Raw genomic sequence first — 19,451 nt, 5'->3', positions numbered from 1 at the left:
ATTGTCTAGTATTGATGGGGGTAATCCGTGAGTTGACTGTTTCATAATCACCCAAATTTGAACAAGACTTTTAAGGTGGTCAACCTCAGTTTGAAGCAGCTCATTTTTAGCAACAAATTTATCCGATTTTTCTCCTGTTTCCCTCTCAAAGGCCAACGATGACTTCAACACCACATTTTCTGATTTCAAAACAGTAGACTCAACATCAGAAATCCATTCATGACTTCCCTGTCACCACTCCATCCGAATGTCTGTGCACTCACTGTGGCCTGAGAGAAACCTGCCTGTTTGCAGCACACTGACTGGGCAACTTTTTTTTTTTGCAGGTGGAAAAGGGCAGATGAAGAAAAAACAGATGGGTCCAGCAGAAGTGATGCTGCTTCTGTCAAAAGCAGAGCAGAAGTCGAAAGCACTTTAGGAAGTTGCTTACAGAAGCACTTGTGCATTCCAAGTTACAGCTCAGGAGTCTCAGTGACTTGTCCAACATGGGAGCTCCTTTTCCATTTCTCAACCCCCAGATTCCTCAGGAGTAGGAAACTGAAAACACTGACTCAGAAAAGCTCCATTCCTTCCTAATAATTGTGCTTTGTCCTTCCCATTTGACAGTGCTCTTGGAAATGTGCTGGTGTGATCTGGATCTGGGAGCAGCCCTGACCTCCCACAGCCCTGACCACACATACCTCATGCAACGGCAGGAAGAACCTACCTGGCTCCTGCTGGGGTTCTCACCACCCACCGACAGCTTCTCCCTGCAGAGGGGTGGGCAACTACCCAGGCAGGATGAGACCTGACCCCAGCAGGCAGCAAAGTCCCTACCCTGGCACAAAGAACCCCGGAGCACAGGGACCCTGCTCTGCAGGACAGCCCCGGGCATCCCTGGCTGCACCCCCACCTTCCCACCCCACAGCCATCCCTGCGAGAAGGAGCCCACCTGCGCTGTCCCTCTGACGGTGCTGCAGGGAAGGCCTACCCTGGAGAACATCCTCCTCCGGCGCAACAGAGAAACTGGGAGAGTCCTGACAGATGTGCAAGGCTGTGGGATGTGGTAGCTTTAGGAGATTCCTCCAGGAACACAAGCGACATTGCCCTGCACCTGTAGACTCACTCTGCAGAGGAGTGTGAAGTTGTGTCCCCAAGTTGTGTCTCAGCTGAACACCTCCCATCTTTCTGCTGCCTTTAACCTCCCTTTGCCTTTCTTCTCTTCTCTCGTGCCTACAGGCAGTGCCCTCGGCCCTGCTGGGCTGTGCAGAGGAGCTGCTCCTGGGCAGAGCTGTCTCTCTGCAGTGCTGCCCGCTTGCCAGGATTTCCCTGTGTGCCAGGAGCCCGGCCCAGTTGAGCAGCACAGCAAGAGCCAAAGGCAGCCCTTTCTCTGCCCCTCTGGGTTCCCCGCAGGTGTCCCTGGGGCTCCAGGGGAACCTGCTGTGGAACAGACTGAAGGAAACAATGATGTTCCCTCTTCTCACCTCTTCAGTGACACTTCTTTCCAGCAGTGACACTTCTTTCCAGCAGTGACACTTCTTTCCAGCAGTGACATTTCTCCTCTTAGAAAATTACCAGGGTATGATGATCACCTTTTCTAGTTTCATCATTACACAGGACACCAGGAGGGTGACAGCAAAGGATCTGGTAACTCCCTGGCACAGCGGGGGTTTTCCTGGAGTCACACAGAGAAATGTGTCAGGGCTCTGAGAGGTGTCCAACCCTGAGCTGGACTGATGCACACACGGGGGTGTTCAGAGACACGAGTCCTTCCCTGGCACACACACAGGCAGTTCATTGCAGCAGGGGCAGTGTCTCCCTGGGCTCCTGCTACCACTCCCAGAGCCTGGAGCCACCTCAGCCCTGTAATGCTCCCACCCTGCCCACTCCTACACTTCAGATGAACATTGGGGTTTTCTAGTCACTGGAACTGCCCAGACCAGCCCCTCCCTGGTCCCCCCATCTCCCTGCCCCTCCCCAGCCCAGCAGAGCAGCACAGTCGTTTCTGGTCCTGCAGCAAGAAAGGGAGGCAATAGAGGACAGGGACAGTGACTGCATGTCTGGACTGCTCAGGAGATCATCAGCTCAGGCGGCAGCTCCTGCAGCCCCGGGGCCAGACCCGCTTCCCAGTGGCCCAGGCAGCTGCTGCCACATGGGCACAAGCTCTGCTGCCCAGGAGGGTCCTGTAGTGAAGGGCTTTGCAGATGGCCATGTAGCGGCCATAGGACATGATGGTGAGAAGGGCAAGGTCCGCTGTGATCAAGAAGAAAAGCAAAAAACACCTGTGCAGCTCATCCTGAGTAGGACATGCCCCTGGTGTTCCAGAGGGAATTGGCCATGGCTTTGGGGAGAGTGGTGCAGATGCAGCCCGGGTATGTGAGGGAGAGGTGGAGCAGGAAGAAGTCCCTGGGGGGTGTGCAGGTGGTGGTGGCAGGCTACGGCGCTGAGGATGAGGCCGTTGCCCAGGAGGGCAGCCAGGGAGATGCCCAGGAAGAAGCAGAAGTGCAAGAGCTGCAGCCAGGAGGAGGAAGTGGGGGATGGAGCTGTTGTTGGACATGAGCTTCCTCCGGGCATCAGGAAATGTCCAGGGAGGAAAAGGCAGTGAAAACTTTGGGACAGGTTTCCTAGATCAAACCCATGAATTCCTCTGAGCATCTACCCTCATCCCAAGTATCTGCAGTCACACATATATAGATTCTGGACTGTAGAAGACAGGCTTAGTATGACTTTAAGATGATTTCTTCTCAATTTTTTGATTTATTTTTCTACTGCCAGGTCTGAGAGGGGCATCGTGGAACCAGAGGAACCCTGAGACATTTCAGAATCCCACATGTGTTGGGTCTGTCTGAGCTGGAGTTCATTTTCTCACTGCAGGCGTCACAGTGCTGTGCTTTGCATTGGGAGCTACAAAGGGGTTAATCACACCAGTGCTTTGGCAACTGCTGAGCAGGGCTGGTGCAGCATCTGCATTGTCGGCTTCGTCCCCTGAATCGGGGGCAAGATCATGGGAGGCGATACAGACAGGTCAGTTGAGCCAAATGGACCAAAGGGACATTGCAGAATATATGGCGTCAGCTCAGCTACAAGAGCTCAGGAAAGGAACAGGAAAGGGGGAAAATCCATTTTTTTACAATACATGCCTTCTGAGCGGCTTCTCTGTGTGGTGAAGCCCTGCTTCCCATGAAGTGGCCAGGTATCACTGCTGACAGGAAGTAGAGAGAAAATCTTTTTATTTTCCTCTTCACTTATGCGTGCGCAAACTTTGGCTTTTGCTTTAGTAAAGTGCCTGATCTCAAGGTAGAAATAATTTTCCATCTTATTCTGTCTCTTCTGTCTGGCTGGGAAGGGCAGCAATAGAGCAGCTTGGTGGGCACCTGGCATCCAGGTAAGGTCAACCCACTGCAACATTGCAGGGTCTCATGGAACCCAAGGACTGCTGGGAGACTGGGGGAACTCATGGAATCAAGTGGCCGTCGTGGCACTGCCCTGCATCATAGAAGCAAATGTTCCCTGGGAAACTACAGAAACCAGGGACTTAAGGGACATCATTGGGATGTGCGGGACCTCATGGAATTAAACAAACCGTGGGACATCTTCGGAACTTCATGGAATCAAAGGGATTGGAATCAAAGGAATAAAACAAAAGAATTACCCCATGACCAGAAACCATTGGATGGAACATTTCTTTAATATGCCAGCTGGGGATTCATGGGGGTACTCTGCCATGCATGAATCAAAGAATCAGTATAAATTTCGGAGTATAAATACAGTGATACTTGAAAGACCCTCCCCTTCACAAGCGGTCCAAAATTCTCTTCTGATTTTAGGGTCAAATAGCCTCTTGGATTTTATTCGTGGAGCAAGACTGCCATCTAGCGTCCATTTCTTCTGGGAGGGGCAGTCCTTTTCACAGAGTGGTCTTCTCCCTTAGCAGTCCTCGTAGCGTCTCTGATTGATCTCTCCGACCCCTAACCCCTACACTAAATGCTTTAGGACCAGCTAAGACGTGTCTTAGAACTTCCCATTTGCTTAAACAATGTAGAATTGACTTTCTTCTTAACAGAACAATCTCTTATTAAACAAGTTTTCTGAGGCCTGTAAGCTAATTTCTTGAAGATGGGCATATGATACACTCTCTATTAGTTTCCATGTATAATCTACATTCTCTCCCCTACAACTAATTGTAGTCTTAAAAGAAAAGAAAAGACTGCTACCATGCCAAGAAAGCAAACCCCTTTGTTGATTAGGATTTTTATCTAAGAAAAACTTGTGATTTACGAAGCCATTAAGGATGGAGATCCTCTCTCATTTCAGTGCCATTGTGACAATATGGGGCCTCATGGAACACATGGAACACAGAACACTGCACATTCCCAAGCAATCAAGGGGCCATTGTAACACTCCAGGGCCTCATGGAAGACGGAGGCCCCGCAGAGAGACCTCAAATCAGAGGTTTGGGCAATCCTCAACCAGAGGAAGTTCAACAAGGGCAAGTGCCAGATTCTGTCCCTGTGATGGGGCAACCCCGAATGTCCGGACAGACTGGGAAGGATATTCTGCCTAGCAGCGCTGGAAAATGGCCTCTGGGGTCCTGGTGGATGGCCAGTTGGCCAAGAGTCAGTGGTGCTCTGGCGGGGGCTCCCTGCTCGCTCACAGAAGGGTTTTCAGACACACGAGTCCGTCGCTTGCACACAGACACAGACAGTTCATGGCAGAAGGGGCAGTATCTCCTGGGGTTCCTGCTGCCACGCCAGGAGCCTGGATGCACCTAAGCCCTTGTGGGGTGCCACCTGCTCTGCCACTATCTGAGATGCCCCACCGCCTGAGAGATGGAAACGCGGAGCTCTGTCCAAGAGAAGCACATCCCAGAGCTGCACGCATGGGCTTTGCCAGGATTTAGAACCGTAAATGCAATGTGACACCGAGACACTCTTTGTCCCACATAACTTCAAGGTCTCCCCAGGAGGTTGATGGCAATTGTTCTTGCTCAGGGTCATCTCCCCACACCAACAGCAGGTGTGTGCTCAAGACTTGTCTGTGCAATGCAAACAGATACACCCTGTCTAGTTCTTCCGGTCTCTCCAAGGAAGGCAAAAGAATCTCTGTGTGCCGGGTGAGAAGCCAGTGCTGGAAGTTGTGGTTCTATTGTGTGTGCCAAGAGCGGATGGCAGGTCTGTGATGAATGCCCTGAGGAGATGACCTGGGTTTTCCAGTGCACATGGTAATAGATCACACCCTGCTTTGGTGGTCATTTATGTCCTACGGAGGTGACAGAGATGGGAAAGAGAATGAAATTTTTGAATGTGCCTCTGAGTGCCCCTCAACCTGCTGCAAATGTGCAGATTGCAGTACATCCAGTTCAGGTGTGAGAGGTTGTTCCCTGGTCCTCGGAGCAAGAAGAGCTGGACAAGGGACACAGCAGAACTCGCTTCCTGAGACTGCATCTCCATGAATCCCAAAGCAAGTGCGAGGGGTTATGCCACGTCCGAGTTTTCTCAGGGGAAGGTGTTTCTCCCATGCACTGCCTCCCCGTGGCACTGGTGCCACAGCCCCTGACAAAACCACAAGTGGTCTTTGTCCCTAGCAAAAGTGCTCCTGCTGCAAGTAGGGACGTTCCACGGAAAAGGCTAGGAGAGGTTGAGCCCGGAGGGCACTGAACCTGGAGGGATGTTCTGCCTCTCGTGCCCCTCGACCATTCTCGCAAGCGCTTGCCCTGGAGGACAATTCAGGAGTCTCCACGTGCCAAAAGAGAGATGTGAGGGAAGAGACGATGGCGGTGTAAGAAGCACATGGCCTGTCAATCTGAAGATCCTCGATACCAAACACCACCCCTGCCACCCAGCCCGGTCCCGCCGGTTCCACAGTGCAGAGCACGGACCGCTGCCGCGCTGTAGCCACTGTCGCCGCTGTCGCCTGGCCTCCACCTCCAGCCAGCACCCGAGGAGAGCCAGAGAGGCGTGGCAGCAGGAACCCCAGGAGATACTGCCCCTGCTGCCATGAACTGTCTGTGTCTGTGCGCAAGCGAAGGACTTGTGTGTCTGAAAACCCTCCTGTGAGCGAGCGGTGAGCCCCCGCCAGAGCACCACTGACTCTTGGCCAACTGGCCATCCACCAGGACCCCAGAGGCCATTTTCCAGCGCTGCTAGGCAGAATATCATTCCCAGTCTGTCCGGACATTCGGGGTTGCCCCATCACAGGGACAGAATCTGGCACTTGCCCTTGTTGAACTTCCTCTGGTTGAGGATTGCCCAAACCTCTGATTTGAGGTCTCTCTGCGGGGCCTCCGTCTTCCATGAGGCCCTGGAGTGTTACAATGGCCCCTTGATTGCTTGGGAATGTGCAGTGTTCTGTGTTCCATGTGTTCCATGAGGCCCCATATTGTCACAATGGCACTGAAATGAGAGAGGATCTCCATCCTTAATGGCTTCGTAAATCACAAGTTTTTCTTAGATAAAAATCCTAATCAACAAAGGGGTTTGCTTTCTTGGCATGGTAGCAGTCTTTTCTTTTCTTTTAAGACTACAATTAGTTGTAGGAGAGAGAATGTAGATGATACATGGAAACTAATAGAGAGTGTATCATATGCCCATCTTCAAGAAATTAGCTTACAGGCCTCAGAAAACTCGTTTAATAAGAGATTGTTCTGTTAAGAAGAAAGTCAATTCTACATTGTTTAAGCAAATGGGAAGTTCTAAGACACGTCTTAGCTGGTCCTAAAGCATTTAGTGTAGGGGTTAGGGGTCGGAGAGATCAATCAGAGACGCTACGAGGACTGCTAAGGGAGAAGACCACTCTGTGAAAAGGACTGCCCCTCCCAGAAGAAATGGACGCTAGATGGCAGTCTTGCTCCACGAATAAAATCCAAGAGGCTATTTGACCCTAAAATCAGAAGAGAATTTTGGACCGCTTGTGAAGGGGAGGGTCTTTCAAGTATCACTGTATTTATACTCCGAAATTTATACTGATTCTTTGATTCATGCATGGCAGAGTACCTCCATGAATCCCCAGCTGGCATATTAAAGAAATGTTCGATCCAATGGTTTCTGGTCATGGGGTTTAATTCTTTTGTTTTATTCCTTTGATTCCAATCCCTTTGATTCCATGAAGTTCCAAAGATATCCCACGGTTTGTTTAATTCCATGAGGTCCCGCACATCCCAATGATGTCCCTTAAGTCCCTGGTTCCTGTAGTTTCCCAGGGAACATTTGCTTCTATGATGCAGGGCAGTGCCACGACGGCCACTTGATTCCGTGAGTTCCCCCAGTCTCCCAGCAGTCCTTGGGTTCCATGAGACCCTGCAATGTTGCAGTGGGTTGACCTTACCTGGATGCCAGGTGCCCACCAAGCTGCTCTATTGCTGCCCTTCCCAGCCAGACAGAAGAGACAGAATAAGATGGAAAATTATTTCTACCTTGAGATCAGGCACTTTACTAAAGCAAAAGCCAAAGTTTGCGCACGCATAAGTGAAGAGGAAAATAAAAAGATTTTCTCTCTACTTCCTGTCAGCAGTGATACCTGGCCACTTCATGGGAAGCAGGGCTTCACCACACAGAGAAGCCGCTCAGAAGGCATGTATTGTAAAAAAATGGATTTTCCCCCTTTCCTGTTCCTTTCCTGAGCTCTTGTAGCTGAGCTGACGCCATATATTCTGCAATGTCCCTTTGGTCCATTTGGCTCAACTGACCTGTCTGTATCGCCTCCCATGATCTTGCCCCCGATTCAGGGGACGAAGCCGACAATGCAGATGCTGCACCAGCCCTGCTCAGCAGTTGCCAAAGCACTGGTGTGATTAACCCCTTTGTAGCTCCCAATGCAAAGCACAGCACTGTGACGCCTGCAGTGAGAAAATGAACTCCAGCTCAGACAGACCCAACACATGTGGGATTCTGAAATGTCTCAGGGTTCCTCTGGTTCCACGATGCTCCTCTCAGACCTGGCAGTAGAAAAATAAATCAAAAAATTGAGAAGAAATCATCTTAAAGTCATACTAAGCCTGTCTTCTACAGTCCAGAATCTATATATGTGTGACTGCAGATACTTGGGATGAGGGTAGATGCTCAGAGGAATTCATGGGTTTGATCTAGGAAACCTGTCCCAAAGTTTTCACTGCCTTTTCCTCCCTGGACATTTCCTGATGCCCGGAGGAAGCTCATGTCCAACAACAGCTCCATCCCCCACTTCCTCCTCCTGGCTGCAGCTCTTGCACTTCTGCTTCTTCCTGGGCATCTCCCTGGCTGCCCTCCTGGGCAACGGCCTCATCCTCAGCGCCGTAGCCTGCCACCACCACCTGCACACCCCCCAGGGACTTCTTCCTGCTCCACCTCTCCCTCACATACCCGGGCTGCATCTGCACCACTCTCCCCAAAGCCATGGCCAATTCCCTCTGGAACACCAGGGGCATGTCCTACTCAGGATGAGCTGCACAGGTGTTTTTTGCTTTTCTTCTTGATCACAGCGGACCTTGCCCTTCTCACCATCATGTCCTATGGCCGCTACATGGCCATCTGCAAAGCCCTTCACTACAGGACCCTCCTGGGCAGCAGAGCTTGTGCCCATGTGGCAGCAGCTGCCTGGGCCACTGGGAAGCGGGTCTGGCCCCGGGGCTGCAGGAGCTGCCGCCTGAGCTGATGATCTCCTGAGCAGTCCAGACATGCAGTCACTGTCCCTGTCCTCTATTGCCTCCCTTTCTTGCTGCAGGACCAGAAACGACTGTGCTGCTCTGCTGGGCTGGGGAGGGGCAGGGAGATGGGGGGACCAGGGAGGGGCTGGTCTGGGCAGTTCCAGTGACTAGAAAACCCCAATGTTCATCTGAAGTGTAGGAGTGGGCAGGGTGGGAGCATTACAGGGCTGAGGTGGCTCCAGGCTCTGGGAGTGGTAGCAGGAGCCCAGGGAGACACTGCCCCTGCTGCAATGAACTGCCTGTGTGTGTGCCAGGGAAGGACTCGTGTCTCTGAACACCCCCGTGTGTGCATCAGTCCAGCTCAGGGTTGGACACCTCTCAGAGCCCTGACACATTTCTCTGTGTGACTCCAGGAAAACCCCCGCTGTGCCAGGGAGTTACCAGATCCTTTGCTGTCACCCTCCTGGTGTCCTGTGTAATGATGAAACTAGAAAAGGTGATCATCATACCCTGGTAATTTTCTAAGAGGAGAAATGTCACTGCTGGAAAGAAGTGTCACTGCTGGAAAGAAGTGTCACTGCTGGAAAGAAGTGTCACTGAAGAGGTGAGAAGAGGGAACATCATTGTTTCCTTCAGTCTGTTCCACAGCAGGTTCCCCTGGAGCCCCAGGGACACCTGCGGGGAACCCAGAGGGGCAGAGAAAGGGCTGCCTTTGGCTCTTACTGTGCTGCTCAGCTGGGCCGGGCTCCTGGCACACAGGGAAATCCTGGCAAGCGGGCAGCACTGCAGAGAGACAGCTCTGCCCAGGAGCAGCTCCTCTGCACAGCCCAGCAGGGCCGAGGGCACTGCCTGTAGGCACGAGAGAAGAGAAGAAAGGCAAAGGGAGGTTAAAGGCAGCAGAAAGATGGGAGGTGTTCAGCTGAGACACAACTTGGGGACACAACTTCACACTCCTCTGCAGAGTGAGTCTACAGGTGCAGGGCAATGTCGCTTGTGTTCCTGGAGGAATCTCCTAAAGCTACCACATGCCACAGCCTTGCACATCTGTCAGGACTCTCCCAGTTTCTCTGTTGCGCCGGAGGAGGATGTTCTCCAGGGTAGGCCTTCCCTGCAGCACCGTCAGAGGGACAGCGCAGGTGGGCTCCTTCTCGCAGGGATGGCTGTGGGGTGGGAAGGTGGGGGTGCAGCCAGGGATGCCCGGGGCTGTCCTGCAGAGCAGGGTCCCTGTGCTCCGGGGTTCTTTGTGCCAGGGTAGGGACTTTGCTGCCTGCTGGGGTCAGGTCTCATCCTGCCTGGGTAGTTGCCCACCCCTCTGCAGGGAGAAGCTGTCGGTGGGTGGTGAGAACCCCAGCAGGAGCCAGGTAGGTTCTTCCTGCCGTTGCATGAGGTATGTGTGGTCAGGGCTGTGGGAGGTCAGGGCTGCTCCCAGATCCAGATCACACCAGCACATTTCCAAGAGCACTGTCAAATGGGAAGGACAAAGCACAATTATTAGGAAGGAATGGAGCTTTTCTGAGTCAGTGTTTTCAGTTTCCTACTCCTGAGGAATCTGGGGGTTGAGAAATGGAAAAGGAGCTCCCATGTTGGACAAGTCACTGAGACTCCTGAGCTGTAACTTGGAATGCACAAGTGCTTCTGTAAGCAACTTCCTAAAGTGCTTTCGACTTCTGCTCTGCTTTTGACAGAAGCAGCATCACTTCTGCTGGACCCATCTGTTTTTTCTTCATCTGCCCTTTTCCACCTGCAAAAAAAAAAAGTTGCCCAGTCAGTGTGCTGCAAACAGGCAGGTTTCTCTCAGGCCACAGTGAGTGCACAGACATTCGGATGGAGTGGTGACAGGGAAGTCATGAATGGATTTCTGATGTTGAGTCTACTGTTTTGAAATCAGAAAATGTGGTGTTGAAGTCATCGTTGGCCTTTGAGAGGGAAACAGGAGAAAAATCGGATAAATTTGTTGCTAAAAATGAGCTGCTTCAAACTGAGGTTGACCACCTTAAAAGTCTTGTTCAAATTTGGGTGATTATGAAACAGTCAACTCACGGATTACCCCCATCAATACTAGACAATGCCCGCAGTATAAAGGCATAAAGCCCTCCCAGCCCCTCCAGGAACCCTCAAATCCCATCCCGGTCCCACAGGACACTCCCAACTTCCCCTTAAACCCTCCGAGGCCCCCAGACTGCCTCCCAGACCCACAAAAACCCACAAGATGCCCCCAAACCCCTCCCAGTTACCTCCAACCCTCCCAGGACCTTTCAAACCCTCTCCTAGTTGCCCCCTTCCCCTTGAGTATGCCCCCAAACTCTCTCCCAGTTCCTTCCCACATCCCCGACGATTCCCCAAAACCCCTCACAGCTGCCCCAATCTCCCCAACCTCCCTCTCAAACCCCCAAACTCCGCCAAACACCTTCCCACATACCCCCACAACCTCCAACCCCTTCTCAGCCTCCCCATTCCTTCCCAAAGCCCCTCCCAGTTGCCGGCCGGTCCCCCAGGCTCGGGTGAGGAGGTGCCCCAGGCTGACGGGCCCGTCCAGACAGGGGCGGTTCCAGCAGCATGTCAGGAGCCACCCCCTGCCCCGGAAGCTCCCGCCCGCCCTGGAGCCACCTCAGCTGCCCCTGCAGGGGAGAAATCCAGGCCGGAGCAGAGCAGGGGGCAGGGCCGGGCTGGGACCTCGATGGACGGGTGCACTGGGAGAGCAGGGGAGAGACCGGGATGGGCTGAGGGGGCACTGGGAGAGAGGGGAGACACTGGGATGGGCTGAGGGGGCACTGGGAGGGAGAGGGGAAAGTTTTTGCCCCTTTCCTGGGCACTTGAATACCCTCTGCACCCCCATTTCCGGTCGTGCCGGCTGTCCTTCCCCCCCAAGCCATGAACAGGTTTTGGGGTTCCCTCGTGGGTCGCAGCCAATAGAACGGCTCTGCTGGAATGACGTCATTGCCAAATTCTGCTGGGCCCCTGTCCTTGTGCCGGTGAGTCACCCAATAGAACGTCGAAACTTCCGCGGGGTTGCCGGGAGTGGGGCGGTGATGGCGAGGGAGGGGAGGATCGGGATTGAACCCGATTGGTCCTGATCGATCCCGGTCCCCGGGTCTCCCCCCGCCGCGCTGTTTTTCACGTGCGGCCCCAACGAGGCCATGGTGGTGTGGGGTGAGTTCAGGGGGTCCGGGGGCTCCTGGTGACCCCTCCGAATCTCCCCCAAGACTCTCGGGAACCGCCCAGATCCCCCCCAAGACTCCTGGGGACCCTCCGCCTTTCCCCCTCCTCCCCCAAATCTCCTGTGCATCCCCTTAACCCTTGAAAATCTCCTGGGACCACCTCAGACCCCCAGACTCCCTCCTGGGGACCCCCAAACACTCTTCAGGACTCCGGGGTCCCTCCCGACCCCCTCCTAGAGTCTTTTGGGTGTCACCAACCCTTTACGGCGGATTCCTCCATCCATTTTTCCACCCCGGACTGCTGGGGGTCCACCCCACCAAGAAACTACTGGGAACTCCCCAGTTTCCCACCACGAGATTCCTGGGTCCCTCCCCCCCCCCAACCTCCTGTGGGTGCCCCCATCCTTTCTTCCCCTCGAAAATATTCTTGGGGGTCCCCCAATGCCTCCTCCAGCCCCCATCCTGCCAGGGATGGATTTGGGGGGATCTCCTTCCCCTTCCCTCTGGCCCGAAGGCAAATGCCCTCCCTGTCCTTCTTCCTTCGCCCCCAGACAGAAAAGAGAAACAACCAGTTGGCCCTGGTAGGTGTGGGTGTGTGCAGGCTGTGGTTGAGTGGTTGAGAAGGGAGAGGAGTGGGCTGGTGTTTGGGCCAAGTCCAGCAGGTGATGTCTTTTGTGTCTGGCAGTCCTTGGTCAGCTCCACGACCATCCAGCTGTCAGTGTTCATGACATACCCATCAGCCCTTCTCTTCTTGGCTCCTACACTTGCCAACCCTAAGCTGCTCCTAAGTTCTCTTGCTGTCAGTTCCTAAAGAGGTCTTGTCAAGTGTTACTGATTTAGAAACTAAAGCCTGACATCTTTGTCTTTGCCAAAGATGTGTGTGAAAGGGCAGTGCTGTTGCAAAGCAGTGTTGAGCTTCACATTGGGTGACTTGGCAGCTTCCTCTGCATCACCCATGCACCCTGGGTTTCTTTGAAAAGTACTTTTCACTCCAAATGTGACACCACATTAGCCTGTAGGACATCCTGTCCCCAAATGGATAACTGTAAATATTAATAATTAAAAAGTGACCCCCTCCATTATTCAAGAAAAGCTTGTATCTCTGTACTAAAAGCATCCAAGGGTCACGTCCCCGAGTTTTCTATCTGACAAGGGTTTGGAGGGGCTGCTTTGTGCAGGGAACCCTTTGGGGGCCCCTTGCACATGGGTAGGGCTGCACTCTGGGGGTGTGGGGCTTTGGTTCTTTGGTTGCCAGGGGCCATTGTGAGTCACTGAGCCGGGCTGGGGACAATGGGCAGAGCTGGTTGGGACAGGCTGTGGCACCTGTGACATAAAAGGGAAGTGTCCCCGTGGGGCAGCTCTGCAGGGCCCATCAGGGGATGCTGCCCAGTGCAGCCTGTGCTGTGGGGAGTACGCACACAGGGAGAGGCTAGGTCGGACGAGGGCCAGGGCAGCAAGGCCGCCCCAGGGAGTGGGTTCTACCCCTGCCTGCAGGGGCGCCTTGGGCAGGGCCCAGTGCTGCTGCTGGGGCAGGGGGTGAGACCTTGACGCCTGCCAACTTCCTGGGCCCCTGTCCTTGCTGCGCCACATCCCCGAGGCTCCATCCCCACTCCCCCAACCCCAACCAAGCCCTTCTCTGTGTCCTCCTGCAGGCCATGGCTTTCACAACATTCCTTTTGGTGCTTGTGCAAAGCATCATCCAGTCCCTGCAGGCGGTCGGGGAGGGGCTGCACAAGACTCAGTGAGCTTGGAGGTCTTTTCCAAGCTGAAGGACTCTTGGATTCTGTGATTGTGTGCTGGATTCAGCTGGGTCCGTGTTAGCAGCATTAGTTTGCTCCCAAAGTTTCCTCGCTGTCAGCTCTTGTGGCCTAAGGCTTGAGCTCCTTTAACTCCTTGTGCTGAGCTCCTGATGGGAAACGAGAGGCCTCTGCGAGCAGATTCCTGGTGTTCCCTGTAGAACAGTGAGGGAGAAGGTGTAGTCAAGTGGGAAGAGGAGTACTGTTTGTGTGTGGCCTCCTATGTGGCCTTGGCGCCTTTGAGGGGCTTGAAGGAGAAAAGAGCTTTGTTAAAGTGAGAAGTGAAATAGTGTGTTGGCTGTTCTCTCTGCAGGGAGAAGCTGTCGGTGGGGGAGGGGTCAGAGAGTGGGGGAGAGGCCGTAAAGTGGGGGAGGGGTCACAGAGTGGGAGAGGGGTCAGAGAATGGGGGAGGGGTCACAGAGTGGGAGAGGAGCCACAGAGTGGGGGAAGGGCCATAAAGTGGATGAGGGGTCATAGAGTGGGGGAGGGGCCATGAAGTGGGAGAGGGGTCACAGAGTGGGGTAGGGGCTACAGAATGGGGAAGGGGCCACAGAATGGGGAAGGGGCCATAAAGTGTCGGAGGGGCCACGAGGTGGGGGAGGCGTCACAGCCTGGACTCAGGGGGTCAGGGCAGTGACCTCGGGGAGGGGGAGGGGTCAGGGCATGGGGTGGGGGTCTCACCTGATCCCGGGGCTATCGGGGCCATGGCAGGGCCGAACCTGGTGGGGACACCCAAGTTTTTCCCAAATTTCCCCTCATTTTTCCCAATTTTTCATCCATTTCTCCCAAATTTCCCACTCTTTCCCCAATTTTCCCCCCATTTCTCCCATTTTTCCCAAATTTCCCCATTTTTCTCAATTTTTCCTCATTTTTTTCCAAATTCCTTCCATTGTTCCCAAATTTCCCCCATTTTTTCCCATTTTCCCCAAATTTCCCCCCATTTTTCCCAACTTTCCCCAATTTTTCATCCAATTTTACCCAAATTCCCCCATTTTTTTCTCAATTCACCCCATTTTTCCCAAATTTCCCCATTTTCCCCAAATCCCGCCATTTTTTCCCAATTTTTTCCTAAATTTCCCCTAATTTTTCCCAATTATCCCCCATTTTTCCTGATTTTTCACCCGTTTTCCCCAAATTTCTTACTTTTTTCCCAGTTTTCCCTCCATTTCCCCTCAAAATCCCCCATTTTTCCAAATTTCTGACTTTTTCCCCAAAATTTCCCGTTTTTCCACATTTTCCCAGATTTTCCCCCAGTTTTCCTAAATTTCCCCCCATTTTTCCCCATTTTTATCAATTTTCCCCAAATTTCCCACTTTTTTCTCAAATTTTCCCCCATTTTTCCCAATTTTTCATTCGTGTTCAACAAATTTCCCACTTTTTTCCCCAATTTTTCCCCATTTTCCCCAAAATTCCTGTTTTTTCCCCCCATTTTTTCCCACTGGGGAAATTTGGGAAATTTGGAAAACTGGGGACCCAAAAATCCAAGAAAATGTGGGGAAATGGGGGAAAAATGTGGGGAAAATCTGGAGAAAAATCTGTGAAAATGTGGGAAAAATGGGGGGAAATCAGGAAAATGGTGAAAAATGTGGGAAAATGTGGGAAAATGGGGAAATTGCGAAAAATTCTGGGAAAAATGTGAGAAAAATCCAGGGAAATGGGGAAAAATGGGGGAAAATGTGGGAAATTCTGGGGAAAATGGGGAAAAATATGGGAAAATATGGAAAAATGAGGAAAAAAAGGGGGAAAATGGGAAAAATGTTTGAAAATCTGGGAAAATGTGGGGAAAAATGGGGGGGAAATCTAGGAAAATGGGGGGAAATGGAGAAAAAACCCGTGAAAATGGGGAAAAAATTGGGAAAAAACTGGGAAAATGGGGAAAAATTGGGAAAAAACCTGGGAAATTCTGGGGAAAATGGGAGAGAATCTGGGAAAAATGTGGAAAAAATGGGGGGGAAAGGGGAAAAAATGGGAAAAATCTGGGAAAATAGGGAAAAAATGGGGGGAAAATGGGGAATATTCTGGGAAAATCTGGAAATATGGGGAAAAAATCTGAGAAAAATGGGGAAACATCTGGGAAAAATGGGGGAAAATGAGGAAAAATCTGGGAAAATGTGGAAAAAATGTGGGAAAAATCATGGAAAATGGGGGGAAATTGGGAAAAAATCCGGGGAAATGTGGGAAAAAAAGGGGGGAAATCTGGGAAAATGGGGAAAATAATCGGGAAAAAATCTGGGAAAAAATGGGAAAAATGAGGCAAAATCTGGGGAAATACGGAGAAAATCTGGGAAAATGTGGGAAAAAATTTGGGAAAATGTGGGAAAATGGGGAAAAGTCCGAGAAAACGAGGGCAAAATGGGGAAAAATCTGGGGAAAATGGGGAAAAATCTGGGAAAATGTGAAAAAATTGGGAAAAACTGTGGGAAAATGGGGGAAATGAGGAGAAATCCGTGAAAATGGTGGAAAATGAGGAAAAATGTGTGAAAATGAGAAAAAATGGGAAAAAAATCCGGAAAAATGGGGAAAATCGGGAAAAATCAAGGAAAATGGGGGAAAATCTGGGAAAATGTGGGAAAATGTGGGAAAATCTGGAAGAAAATCTGGAGAAAAATCTGAGAAAATGTGGGAAAAATGGGAAAAAATGTGGGAAAAACTGGGAAAATGTGGGAAATTCGGGGAAAAGTGGAGGAAAAATCTGGGGAAAATCCGGGAAAATGGGGAAAAAATAGGGAAAAATCTGGGAAAATCTGGGAGAAATCTGGGAAAATGGGGACAAACTGGGGGGGAAATGCTGGAAATTCTGGGGAAAATGGGGGGAAATGGAGAAAAATGGGGAAAAATCCCAGAAAATGGGGAAAAATGGGGAAAGATTTAAAAAAATGGGAAAAAATCTTGGGAAAATCTGGGAAAAATGGGAAAAAATCTGGGAAAATCTGGGAAAAATGAGGAAAAATCTGGGAAAATGTGAAAAAAATGGGAGAAAATCCAGGAAATGGGGAAAATGGGGAAAGATAAAAAAAATTTTGGGAAAATGAGGAAAATATGGGAAATTCTGGGAAAAATCCAGGAAAATGGGGGAAAAAAATCTGGGCAAATCTGGGAAAAATGTGAGAAAAAATCGGGGAAAATGTGGAAAAAATGGGAAAAAAAATCTGGGAAAATCTGGAGAAAAATGTGTGAAAATGTGTGAAAATGTGGAAAAATGTGGAAAAAATGGGGAAAAATCTGGGAAAATGGGGAAAAATGGGAAAAAATCTGGGAAAATGTAGGAAAATTGGGAAAAATCTGGAAAATGGGAGGGAAATGGGGAAAAATTCAGGAAAATGTGGAAAAATGGGTGAAAATCTGGGAAAAATGGGGAAAATGGGGGGAAATGTGGAAAAATGGGGAAAAATGTGGAAAAACTGGGTTAAACTGGGAGGAACTGGGAGAAACTGGGCCAGAGGGAAAGGGATGTTGCCATGGAAATGTGAGCCCGCCCCACCCCCACCCAGCCCAGCGCCCACGGGGGGGGGAACTGGGTTAAACTGGGCCATACTGGGAGGCACTGGGGGGGACACTGGGAGTTACTGGGAGCTACTGGAAGCTACTGAGGAGGTCACTGGGGTTACTGGGATGGACACTGGAGTTACTGGGAGCTACTGGGGGGGTCACTGGGGTTACTGGGATGGACACTGGGGTTACTGGGAGCTACTGGGGGGGTCACTGGGGTTACTGGGAGTTACTGGGAGCTACTGGGGGGCTTACTGGGAGTTACTGGGAGCTACTGGGGTGGACACTGGGGTTACTGGGAGCTACTGGGATGGACCTTAGGATTACTGGGAGTTACTGGGAGCTACTGGGGTAGACACTGGGCTTACTGGGAGCTACTAGGAGCTACTGGGGGGGTCACTGGGGTTACTGTTGGGGTCGCTGGAGATACCGGAGGCATTACTGGGGTTACTGGGAGCTACTGGGAGCCACTGGGAGCGGCCCATCCCCCTCCCTCCCCAAGGTCACCCCAAGGACATGGAGGGGGGGGGAGGGGGGGAAGCCCTGCCCTCTCCCAGTCCCCCCCAGTCTCTCCCAGTTCCCTCCCAGTCCCTCCCAGTACCTGAACTGGTCACACTGGGAGCGGCTCCAGGTCCCCCCTCCAGTTTGGGCCCCCGGGGCTATTTTTGGGACCCGGTGACGTCACTGGGGGGGAGGGGCCTCGAGGGGGCGGCCCCTCCCCTCTCCCTTCCCAGTACAGACCAATAAGGGACCAGTAACGGCCCCAGTGGGGGGGGGAGGGGAAGGAGGGAACACTGAGGGTGGGGATGGAGCAGGATGGTCCTTGAGCGTGGGGGAAGGGCAGGAGGTTCCCTGAGGGTGGGGGAAGGGCAGGACCGTCCCTGAGGGTGGGGGAGGGGTAGGCAGGTCCCTGAGGGTGGGGGAGGGGCAGGAGGGACCCCGACGTGGGGGGAGGGGCAGGAGGGTCCTGAGGGTTGGGGAGGGGCAGGGAGGGACCCTGAAATTGAAGGAGGGGCCCTGAGGGTCCCTGAGGGTGGGGGAAGGGTAGGAAGTTCTCCAAGGGTGGGGGAGGGGCAGGAGAGTCTCTGAGGTTGGGGGAGGGGTCCTGAGGGCCCCTGAAGGTGGGGGAGTGGCAGGGAGGGCTCCTGAGAGTGGGGGAGGGGTAGGAGGTTCACTGGGGGGAGGGGAAGGAAGGGACCCTGAGGGTGGGGGAGGGACAGGAGGGACCCTGAGGGTTGGGGAGGTGCAGGAAGGGGGGGGAGGGGCTTTGGGGGGGCCCTTAAAGGTGGGGGGAGGGGCTGAAAGTGGGTCCATCATTGGGAGGGGACACGCCCACCCAAAACCCAGTAAGTCCCAGTTGAGCTCCCAGTTCAGGGAGGGGGAGAGGATGCAAAAGACACGCCCACTTGCAGAGGCTATGGCCACCATGGGATGGGACACGCCCAATAGGAGAGACCACGTCCATCTAAAGAAGGGACACGCCCACCCCCAAACCACTAAGTCCCAGCTGAGTTCTGCCTTAACTGGTCCTTACTGGTCCCACCACCCCATTCCGCGTTCCAGTGACCCGTACTGGTCCATACTGGTTTATACTGGTCTATCCTGGTTTATACTGGTCTGTACTGGTCTGACCTTGATGGAGATGCTGAAGTGCTCCCAACCCCCTTTACTGGTCCTTACTTATCCCACCATCCCATTCCGTGTTCCAGTGACCGGTACTGGTTTATATTGGTCTATACTGGTCCATACTGGTTTATACTAATCTATACTGGTCTATACTGGTCTGTACTGGTCTGACGTTGACGGCGATGCTGAAGTGCCCCCAACCCCCTTAACTGGTCCTTACTGGTCCCACCGCCCCATTCCCCGTTCCAGTCACCTGTACTGGTCCATACTGGTTTATACCGGTTTATACTGGCCCTTACTGGTCTATACGGGTCTATACTGGTTTATACTGACCTGACCTTGATGGAGATGCTGAAGTGCCCCCAACCCCCTTAACTGGTTCTTACTGGTCCCGCCACCCCATTCCCCGTTCCAGGGACCCGTACTGGTTTATACTGGTTTATACTGCTCTACCCTGGTTTATACTGGTCTGTACTGGTCTGACCTTGATGGAGATGTTGAAGTGCCCCCAACCCCCCTAACTAGTCCTTACTGGTCCCACTGCCCCATTCCCCATTCCAATGACCCGTACCGGTCTGTACTGGTTTATACTGGTCTATACCGGTCTATACCAGTCCATACTGGTCTATACTGGTTTATACTGGTCTGTACTGGTCTGACCTTGACAGAGATGATGAAGCGCCCCCAACCCCCTTAACTGGTCCTTACTGATCCCACCACCCCATTCCCTGTTTCAGTGACCCGTACTGGTTTATATCGGTTTATACTGCTCTACCCTGGTTT

The 19,451-nt window shown here is 52.4% G+C and overlaps 1 long non-coding RNA gene across 1 annotated transcript in view; it reads right to left on the bottom strand.

Moving 5' to 3' along the window:
- LOC127463344 (uncharacterized) overlaps positions 1-17,710 on the bottom strand; it is a 54,140-nt gene extending 36,430 nt beyond the window's left edge. Inside the window, exon 1 of the long non-coding RNA XR_007900801.1 lies at positions 17,644-17,710. This is a non-coding gene — a long non-coding RNA (uncharacterized LOC127463344). The remainder of the gene's footprint in view (positions 1-17,643) is intronic.
- Positions 17,711-19,451: the final 1,741 nt, after the last annotated feature.

Source organism: Manacus candei, unplaced genomic scaffold (genome assembly GCF_025592945.1).
Source record: "Manacus candei isolate 608988 ecotype Guabito, Panama unplaced genomic scaffold, ASM2559294v1 h1tg000155l, whole genome shotgun sequence".
Lineage (NCBI taxonomy): Eukaryota > Metazoa > Chordata > Aves > Passeriformes > Pipridae > Manacus > Manacus candei.
The sequence above is the reverse complement of the archived record's forward strand: the minus strand, read 5'-3'. Positions and strand labels throughout refer to the sequence as shown.